This window comes from Periplaneta americana, chromosome 14 (assembly GCF_040183065.1).
Source record: "Periplaneta americana isolate PAMFEO1 chromosome 14, P.americana_PAMFEO1_priV1, whole genome shotgun sequence".
Classification (NCBI taxonomy): Eukaryota; Metazoa; Arthropoda; class Insecta; order Blattodea; family Blattidae; genus Periplaneta; species Periplaneta americana.
In genome coordinates this window covers 26741215-26753150 of record NC_091130.1, presented here as the reverse complement: position 1 = coordinate 26753150, position 11936 = coordinate 26741215, and positions in this window count along the sequence as shown.

Here is an 11936-nt window from a genome sequence, read left to right as displayed (position 1 = left end):
GATGTACCCTTCACGATGTGAGGGTACATGTAATTCAACATAACGTCCCAACGCACTTCAACCTGGTTGTACGAGCACATATGAACAACATCTACTGGGAGCAATGGATAGGGAGAGCCGGATCTGTTGTGTGGCCAGCATTATCACCCGACTTCACGCCCTTAATCTTTTTTTTTTTCTTTTGTGACATGTGAAGTAATACAACACTCGAATTGACACCAGAGAGGAACCAACTATGTGAGTATTAGCTGCTTTTGATCAAATTCGACACAGGTCAATAACCACTGCTACGACGGTGTAATGAATCTAATCAGGTTCAGGGTAGACACTATGAATACCTGTAACTTGTCAGGAAACATACTTGAAAAAAATTCATTTCATAATTGTTAATGTTACAAAAACCTGTCTTTTCTTCGATGTCGCTTAGCTCCTAAATGAGGCATCGAAGAACATGGGTTGTTTTACGAAAAATGTTCGCCATTGTGAGATCTATCAATCCCCAGAGTTTGTTGCAGAGATCCTGAATCATTCTGTACAGTTTTACAAAGGCAATACTACATACACTGAGCAAGGAATAACACTGTAGATTTTTAAACACTTGGATGCGTATAGATAATTGTTTTGATCACACACGAATCCTTTGACTTTTAACATTATAATGGCAAAAATTAGTGGAGAAAAATTCTGAATATTGAATTTAGGAGTAGGTTATAATGGAATTTTAAGAATAGCGTTTAGTTATTTAAACAATATGTAATGAAGCTTTCAGCTGGGATTTTGAACACAAATAATTTTGTTGTATTTATTTTTTTTTATTTACTATATTTATATATATATTTTTTTTTTTTCGCATTTATGAATGCTTAACTGCAGACACTTGCTGAGTAAAAAAATGCTTAATACATTTTATGATTTATTATTTCTTGACCAGTATTGCGCTAGCACACACATGTGTATATGTGACCATACACACGCATATATCTCTGATTTGATTGAAAGAAGAAAAAACTAATCTGGAAGCTTGGGTACCGTTATTATTAATTAAATTAAATAGCTTAGCATAATTTGAAATACATGTGTTAAACATTTTTGGGAAAGAATTTAAGACGAAACTATTATTTCATTTCATTTATTATATTCCATAGATCTTACATTAGCAATGAAGCTTTAAGATGTGGAACAAGTCAAAATTTTACAAGATTACGATTACAATTTTACAAATTTTTTTAAATTTTTACTTTTTTTTTTACACTTTTTACAATTTTGCAATTTTCTACAATATTTTACAATTTTCTACAATTTTTTTGGCGAGATGTAGTGAGATGAGGTAAAATATGGGACGAAAATTTTTAAGTTCTCAGTAAATTATTTTTCTTTCACCTCTAAATTTTAGGTCCCCTCCTCTTTCACTGACATGTACCGATATGTGAATTTGTTTTGCTGGTATATTAGTGTAATTCATTATTTTTAAGATAATAAAAAAAGCACATAGTACCGGTACTGTATTTGTATTTGGAATTCATGAGAAGAAAAAGAAATTATTAATGCTACATTAGAAATAAAACGCGTGTTATGGTACTTATATACGTTTTATAATATGGCAATGTAAAACCCTACTGTCATTAGAAATAATACTACGAAAATAAAAATAGGTAATTTATTTTCTTTAAAGGTATATTTGAGAACGAAATGATACTCAAAAATGTTATCAGTCATTGCATATGCTATATTACTCCAATTATGTTCTTCCTTTGCGTTCCCATTTCCTCCTCCTCCTCCTCCTCCTCCTCCTCATCCTCATCATCATCATCATCATCGTCGTCATCAACATCATCACCTCCATCTAGGGTTGCCAACTCTCCAATATTTCCTGGGATCTCCTGTATTCAGCCTAAATTTTTAACAGCCTCCCAGCTCCCGTATTTTTCTTCTCTTTGAGCATTTTTCTTCCTTATTTTACGTAATGTAAAAAATAAAAACCCTCATTTGAGAAATTATAAAAATCTTTATTTGAAAGATTTAAATTTCCATCAATTAAAATTATTTACGATATGTGATAATTTTATTTGTTCCAAACTCCAGAGATACATTAATATATATATATATAATTTTTTTTTTTTTTTTTTTTTTTTTTAGGCAATGATTTCCAAAAATGGGTTTCAGTGCTCACCATTTTAAAATCAAACAATTTCAAAGGTACAAATTTGAAATAAATAAATAAATAAATAAATAAAATTAAACTGGTGAGTTTTGTTCCAACAGTTTCTCATACAGAAACTGTTTTTTCTCTCTTTTCCACAATAAGTAGGCAGATGTTTCAAACATGAGCGCAACACATCAAATCAGAACTGAAAATTACTGTCAACTTCAACTACTCATACAGAGAATTTTTACGATTTGTGAATAGGAGATGAAAAACTTAAATGAGACAAAGTCTGTCTCAAAATACTTTTAATTTAAACCTAGCTGCCAAAGTGTATAATAAAGTTGTTTTTCAGTAATTGAACTGAATAATTTGTCAATTTTCTATGTGAAATTTTGTCGATTTCTCAGTCCCTTATATCTACCTCAAAAAAAGTTGGCAACCATCAGTGGCGTAGCCAGACTAATTATTTTGGGTGGGCCAGATATGCAGAGTTCAGAAAGTACCTGACCCATCTCCTGACATTGCCGCTGCCATCAACTCTCTTGAAACTCATTCTCGGAAGTCTTATTTAATAACCTGCAAAATTATGATAAACAATCATGCAAGGCATACCTATACAAACGCCTTCATAAGGTGAATTGGAGCTGTCCAAATTTCCTAGCAACGAATCTGTTGATCGCTGATGATGGGTCCTTCAACAAATCCCAACTTTTCTCCCTCTCAGTGGATAGAATTGCTAGATTACAAAGCCTTGTGCTTGACATGATTGTCGAATTTTCCTTCGTTTCAGAACTTTGAAAAGTTTTATATCATTGCCTTAATGAAGGACGAACATTTACTAATATCCATTTTTGGAGACTGAGGTCCTTCCAATAATGAATTTGCAAGAGCAAGAATATCGTCTAAACATATTAAATAAAATAAGGTAAATAAGGTGTCAAATTTTTCTAGCTGATGTAACAATTCAGTAGCCTCCACGTCTTCCATCTTTTTATAGCTGCCAGATAATTTTGTTAGGCCAATCCAACTCAGTTAAATTGGCTCTTGAGAAAATGAACGCATTTTTTACTTATTATCTTAATGCTATCGACTGTAACTATTGCTCTGGATCCATGATTTAGTTTTAATGTTGAGTATTTTTCATTAAAAAAGGCAAAAATTCGCATATTTTTGGGTGGGCCTGGGCCACCCACTGGCAACTGTACCTCCATCAACTACCCTTTTCATTACCTTGTCGTCATCATCATTATCACCATCGTCGTCGTCGTCGTCATCATCATCATCATCATCATCATCATAAAGATATAAAAACATATGTCTATGCCAGTCCTTTTAACACAAACCTTTTCATTCTTTCGACATAATTTTATTATTGACCATTCTACAGTATTTAACTTCAATCTTTTCGTATTACATTGCAAGCTTGTTTTGTTTTTTCTAAGTTTAATTCTTTTTTTTTTTTTAACTTTTTCTAAGGTTTGCACTGAGTGTATAAAAAACCGTTATTACTAACTACTGGACTGAAAATTGCCTTGTAGAGATTCAAGCAATAAAAAAACTCAGTCTTATTGATGTCATGTGAAATAGTGTAACATGCTAAACTATCTAAATGGGATTTTATTCCAATTTTTATTGTTATTTTTTTGATAATCCATGTTGAATCTTTCGTACACTACTTTTAGCACTTGAATATAAATAATTGATTAAATGGCAATCTTACTCGTGTTAATTGTGTAAGTATGTGCGGCTTACAGCTGTTTCGGTGCTTCTTCACACCATCCTCAGAGCCTACTAGATCTCAGCGTCATCTCGAAGCCAGCGAAGTTCGAGATGACGCCGAGATCTAGAAGGCTCTGAGAATGGTGTGAAGAAGCACCGAAACAGCTGTAAACCGCACATACTTACACAAATAACATGAGTAAGATCGCCATTTAATCAATTATTTATACCGGTAGTTATTTTTGTGTCCCTGAAATATCCACAACTTTAGAATGACTAGTTAATGATATTTTTTACGAAGTGGATTTCTCTGCCTTTCCCATGTAGCTACAATAGACAGTTTCTGAAACAGCCTGTCACATAATAATATAGGCTACTACAATGCAATTACATCATGTCTTACTTACACCACCTAAGAGTCCTTGACACAAAACCGATCTTCTGCAAATTGAATTACTTCTGGAGCCAACTGAATGTGTTTTCCAGAAGAAATGTTCACTCATAACCAGTGCCCCACCATCTCCCTCCCGTAGCTGTCTTATCCCGTACAATTGCTTCCACTACAAGTATGTGAGACATCTTGCGGTGGCAGCTGCAAGTTGATACACTACTGTTTTTCACTGCGCTTAATTTGTGTTTGCAGGAGTAATTGCTCTGTATTGTACTTCGTCAGTCTTCTCTTATGTCAAGTCGTGTCGTATCTTCTTGGTTCTTGTGTTTTTTTTTGGAAAAAGAAAATACTGTCTTCTCTGTGTGTTGTGATAACGCTTTTGGCTTTAAGAATGTCATTAGTTCACATCTTCTTACTCTCTGTGTGAACTACTATACTATTGTGTGCATTCTTCATACTTTTGTTTTCTAAAGTTGTTGTAGACTGACTCTACATCTCTCTCTCTCAGTTACTACAATGCATCATTCTTCTGCAATGAGTCAAGTAAGCATGGTGAGGAAGTGCAGTTCTAAATGAACACAGTGAAATCCATATTTAACATTTATCTTTAACGTCAAGTTTATTAAATTATGACCTGAATTTGTTCTTTAGTTCATAATATGTTGTTGTTATTAACATTTGCTGTAAACTATTATTAAATATTATTACTATCTGCCAGAGGTAACCAAAGATAATAACAATAATAGTTACTTCGGAATATGTATGATAAGAACTTTCTTGTGTTAAATATTATTAACGTACCTTGTTAACATGTTTCGACCTATTTTCGGTCATCTTCGGAACTGGTCGTTGTTGTTCTTGGCGCCTCTTGTTTCCTGTGTGGGTGTGTTCGAAGTGTAGAGTCAAAGAGTGTATGTGTTTTGAAATTGAGTTGTGTGTTGAGAATATCGTTGGGGTGTGTTTTCGTGTATCTGTATATTTCATATTGTTCTAGTGTATTGAGTTTCTGGCTTTTTGGTTGGATGTGCTGTATTTCCATGTCTGTGTTAACGTCTCTGTAGGTGTGGTTGGCATTTCTGATGTGTTCTGCACATGTGGAGGTGCTTTGTAATTTTGTTATGGCTGTGATGTGTTCTTTGTAACATGTTTGAAATGACCTGCCTGTCTGTCCTATGTAGAAGTTGTTGCAGGTGTTACATTTGAGTTTGTATACGCCTGTGTGGTTGTATTTGTTTGTTTATGTTGTTTGTGTGTTGAGATACAAATACAACCACACAGGCGTATACAAACTCAAATGTAACACCTGCAACAACTTCTACATAGGACAGACAGGCAGATCATTTCAAACACGTTACAAAGAACACATCACAGCCATAACAAAATTACAAAACACCTCCACACATGCAGAACACATCACAAATGCCAACCACTCCTACAGAGACATCAACACAGACATGGAAATACTGCACATCCAACCAAAAAGCCAGAAACTCAACACACTAGAACAATATGGAATATACAGACACACGAAAACACACCCCAACGATATTCTCAACACACAACTCAATTTCAAAACACATACACTCTTTGACTCTACACTTCGAACACACCCACACAGGAAACAAGAGGCGCAAGAACAACAACGACCAGTTCCGAAGATGACCGAAAATAGGTCGAAACATGTTAACAAGGTACGTTAATAATATTTAACACAAGAAAGTTCTTATCATACACATTCCGAAGTGATACAGTGTTAAAAGTTGTGTAATCAAGATGTATAATAATAGTTAGTACTGAACCTTCTTGTGAGGTTAAAAGTCTTATGTATAATATTGTTATCAAGCAGGACTTAGCCAGACAATTTGCAAGATGGCTAATTCCGAATATGTATTGCTGCTGACATTTTCAACATAGATCTTGTTAAACATTTAAAACCAACCCTGATTTTCAAATCACGACAATAATAAATATAACCATTCAGTTACGGCAGTGTTCTTTAATTACTATTGTATTAAAAATATTAAACACTTTATTGGTAGCCTATACCTGCAGTAACCTTGATGACAAAACTATAAAAGATTATTATCAGTGTCTAGTAAAGAACAAAAATTAATTTTAACAAATCCCTCTTGGAATATATGAGAATCTTAAAATAAGCTCTATTTTAAGATATACCAGCCCACCACATTTTTGCAAATCTAAAACATGTGAATAAAATCTTATGTATTTTACTAAGAATTGGTTTTAAGAAATGTGTACCGGTATTCATTTGTTTGAATATCATCTTTTAGAGACAACAAAGATTTGTCCTCTAGGTGTGCACATTTACTGATAGTGTTAACTGATGTTGTTACACAGCATAACTAGAAAATAATTATATTTAGGTGTCAGTTATGACTTTACTGAATTAATGTTTAAATTTGGATTTCACTAAAACATGGAATTAGAATATTTGAAGTAAATAAACTGTATTTGTGATTTTTTCTGTAGTTAAAAGATACTTAGAGAAGTCAACACATAAAGGGAGTAAAGAAATTATATGTAGCATTTTATGCAGGGTTGCAGTGGTCTGAAAGGTGTCATTATAAAATTTAAAATTTAGTGTGCAGAATCTATTTAGTTGAAGTAAATTGGCAAGAAACATTGGAAATTTTAAGATATAGATTTTTTCAAATTGTATTCAAGAAACTTATTATCAGTGTATGTACGTAAATAAAAAATACATAAATTATAAAGTTGTATCTGTTGTAGTATGTAGTATTTTGATATATTATTTCCCATAATTGTAGTATTCTGATATACTTTCAATTCTTCAACATAACTCCACGATATAAAGGTTCAAAACAAATCAATTTAATGCTAGATTGACTTCATAGATATAAAAACAATTGATACCTATCAAATTTTAATAGTAAAATATTTAAAATAACAGTGTTTGGCTGCAGTGCAAGCCTTCCGGTCTCTCCTCCGTACAAGAAGAAAAAAAAGATAAAAAATTAAAATAAAATATAGCACATTTCAATTTGCCAGTATTGTTACAATACAAAATTTCAATCTTATTGGACTTGAGTTTTCTAATGAATATAGAACCTTACATAAATGTACTTAAGTAGATCAATTTTCATATATCTGAAATGTATTGTACAATACATGTAGAACCAGAAGATAAGGCAAACTATTTTGAGAAGACACCATTTACCAATGTACCCCTGCATTATACTAAAGCATATTATAAATCAGACAACATATATAATATATGTGTTGGTAGAGGGTGGGAAAAGAACATTGTTAAGATGTATGTCAAATACGGAAACAGCGTAACAAGAAAGGAAGATAGTTGGGAGCCTACCACTTCTGTACTCTATGTACTTCATTGGCTTTCTCTCTTCTTCAATGCTTGTATTGTGTAGCTTAGTAGTGTGTATTGATTGGATGTTTAAGAGGTGTATTTTGTTTTAAAATTTGATGTTAATTAAACTTAATCTGTATTGCAAATATCTGTGTACTAACAGTGCAACTTCGTTAGTATTGAAGCGTGCATTAAGCTTCTTTAAATATGTATAACTTCGTAATTATTGCATTATTTCTTATCATTTATCTTAATGTTTTTTTTTTCTTTCCAAGTGTCACAAAATTGTTTTGTTTACTTATTATTCTTTATGAATTGATTAGTAGGCCGATCTATCGAACCCTTATTTAGGACGGCTTTTGTGTATATTCACAAATTACTTATGGAAAGAAACGTTTGTCAAAGATTATGCAAGAGCTGAAAGAAATATCATGTACACTTTAACTACAAATCTGATACGTTTATTTGTTTATTTATTTACCTATTTGTGTATTTATTTATTTTTAATTGTATCTTGATTGATATAGATTGTTGCTGTTAATGTTTAGTGTTAGTAAAACTAAATTTTCAAGGTTTATAAAAAAAAATTGAGAATCTCCACCATTTTTAGTCAGAAATGGTGGAACCAGTACCATTGTTGTGCTGTATGGAAAATGTAATCATCTTTTAGAATGCTTCATTGGATAATGCCTCCGTTGTTTCTACTCTTCATGTCATATAACTATTATCTCATTATTATCATAGTTTTTTCACAGATATTAACTTATCTCGAATTAAAAAAAAAAGTAATAATAAAGATAGGCGCTCACTTACCGGAAAAAATTCGTTCGTTGTGTTCGGATTTTTATTATAGTATCGCTCACTTGTCCGCATTTCCGAATTATCATCATATAGTGTTGTAATTTACCGCTATAGCGAATTATGTCATTGTAGTGTTCTGAACTGAACCTGAAAATAAAATGAATAGCTCTGTAACTTAAATAAACTATGAAGGACATACCTGGTAAATTTAGTGTTTCCCCAATCTCAACCCTTATGTTCTTTCTCCATATTACATCACATATTTAATATAACAAATAATGCTTTCAAAAATCTGGGTTTTGTTATTATAAATTCAAAAACTTTACAGAACACTTCGACTTTGACACTCCTTTTTAATTGTCATGTTCGCGCTAAATTGGAATATGCCTCTGTAATTTGGTCACCCACTTGCAAATCACATAGTAATCAAATTGAAAAAATTAAAAAACGATTCTCTAGATATCTGTGTTTTAGAATATATCATTGTTCAGCCCTCCATAACAAAATTTCGTACAACAATCTACTTGCTGAATTTAATTTAAATGTCTCTTGCCAGTCGTAGATTACTTGCTGAACAACTCTTATTATATAAAATATTCAACGGATCACAAATCCAGATTAACGCTAGAACATCACATTTAAGAAATCGTCAATTGTTACATTATAAAAAACCAAACACTTCATCACATAAAAATTCACCAGTGTTAAAAATGTGTTCAAATTTCAATGAAATATGTAAAACATGGGATCTAGATTTCTGCATTTCTTACTTGAAATACAAACATTTTCTTATTAATATACTGAAGGTAGTTGATTTTATATAATATTGCTATTTGTTACTCTGTAATTTGCCAATTATAGCTACATTTTACATTTTTGGCTATGATATCTATATTTAACTATCTTTCATTTATTTTATTTTGTATTTTTCATTTATATCTATATCTGTATCTTTTATTTAGGTATTATCTATTTGTCTGTTCTTTTTTTTTTTTCTTTCCTTTTCTCATTTTCCATTTTAATTTGTATTTACACTTGTATCTGTTTCATCTCTTTTTTCATGCTATCTATGTTTTTTTTTTTTTGTAAACGAATATCTGTACTGTCTATTGTAATTGGGGCTTTGCCCTGTTATAGACATAAATAAATAAATAAATAAATAAATAAATAAATAAATAAATAAATAAATAAATAAATAAATAAATAAATAAATAAATAAATAAATAAATAAATAAATAAATAAATAAATAATTCTACTTTCATAAATTATAAAGCTCTTCATACTGTTGTACTTAATAATATAACCTTCGGGTCATCCATTTCATTATACTTTCAATATTACCGCGATTGGAGGCCTTGAAATCTATATATTTGCCATGACATTCCTTATTTCGATCTCGGACCGTAAGAAAATCCGTTTAGATATGCCAACAGAGGCGATACTGCCAAGTGCATGATGCTCCATTTAAAATAATCCAAAGAATAAAAATCCGAACACACTGTACGAAGTCGTTCCAGTAAGTGAGCTCCTATCTGAAATCATTATCTTTCACAGTTCCATATTGTAATTGCAGTAATTATATAACTTGATTGTGTTTTTTGTAGTCTGGCAGAATTAATTTTTCAATATTTCTTGTTTTGCACACCTTCGACAAACATTTAGTACGTAATTATCGATATTCTTTTTAACAATCATCCCAGTACACCTGTGGAGTAACGGTCAGCGCGTCTGGTCGCGAAACCAGGTGGCCAGGGTTCGATTCCCGGTCGGGACAAGTTACCTGGTTGAGGTTTTTTCCGGGGTTTTCCCTCAACCCAATATGAGTAAATGCTGGGTAACTTTCGGTGCTGGACCCCGGACTCATTTCACCGGCATTATCACCTTCATCTCATTCAGACGCTAAATAACCAAAGATGTTGATAAAGCTTCGTAAAGTAACTACTAAAAAAACGATCATCCAGAGTTAAAAAAATATATGAATTGTACACTCATAATTTCTCTATTTTTTAAAAAGAGATCTAATTACGTGATGGTCAAAGTGGTGTCATTGTTAAATTCGTACTGTTCTTTTTTTCTGCAGTAGCAGGATGTCTGTAAACTGCTCCTTTGAAACAATGCAACTAACTCTTCTTCTTAAAAGATAGGAAGTAATACAAAGCGATGACGTGGCACATACTAACGAAGTTTCTCTGTGTTTGCTCAGTCTGCCTAACTCACAGTGTTACTTGTTGAATGTTCTGCTTCTCGGTGTCCATTGTCGTCTGCCTGGCAGCCATTATTACACTGTTAATTACTTTTTCTTGATGTTTCAGTATCAGCTATTTTCGGGAAGATCGTAGACAGAGCAGTGATAATCTTGGATTTGTGAGTCGTATTTTCATAGAGTGAGCTTTACAGTGATGTGATAAGGAACCTGGCCGGATGCAGGCTTCAAGGACTCATGAGACGTGGCCCAGGAAGGTACATATAAGTCTCAGTGCTGTAGGAGAGTAAGTATGAAAGAGCAGCCTGTGGGGCTGACATCCCTTCACAGCCTTGGGTTTGTGTGCTGTTCTCTGGAGATGTTGCATTTGCAAATGTGAGCCAACTGGATGGACTACAATAATCAACCAAATTGTCGAGTCCTTCCTCATGCTTAACGCATGTTTAAATAATTGAATCCTCAGTTTTGAATATTTGTTTTGAGATTTCTGAATTATTTATGAATAAATAATCACACTGAAAACTAATCGTATATTTGGGAGAAATTATGAATTTGTAAAAAAAAAAAAAAAAAATTCAAGTTATGAGCTTTTTTAAATATCATTTTGAAATAGGATGAATTCCAACGTTAAATCAATTTTTGGTGCTGAGATTAAAATATATTAGTTGCATTTATGGTGGTATAATTTTAGTCAGTTATATGTTGAGGCAATATTTATGTTACATCTCTTCAAAAAAATAAAAATTCTTTTTCGATATAACATCTCTTTGATATCTATCAAATTTTAATAGTAAAATATTTATAATAACAGTGTTTGGCTGCAGTGCAAGCCTTTGAGTCCCTCCTCCGTACAAGGAAAAAAAAAAGATATAACAATTAAAATAAAATATAACACCATTTTGAATCTTGCCTACACTACTTTTAACACTTTAATATAATTAATTGATTAACTAGCGGACTTACTCGTGTTAATTATGTAAGTTTGTGCGGCTTACAGCTGTTTCGGTGCTTCACACACCATCCTCAGAGCCTATTAGATCTCGGCGTCATCTCGAACTTCTCTGACTGTTATGTGGGTGCGTTTGATTGTTGAAAGGTATTGAAAAGTGGAGTCAAATAGTGTGTGTGTACTGAAATTGATCTGTGTGTTGAGAATTTGATCGGGGCGTGTTTTAGTGTGTTTGTATATTTCGTATTGTTCTAGTGTGTTGAGTTTTTGGTTCTTGGGTTGTATGTGTAGGATTTCCATGTCTGCATTCATGTTATTATATGTATGGTTAGCATTGGTTATGTGATCATTCCAAACACGCTACAAAGAACACATTA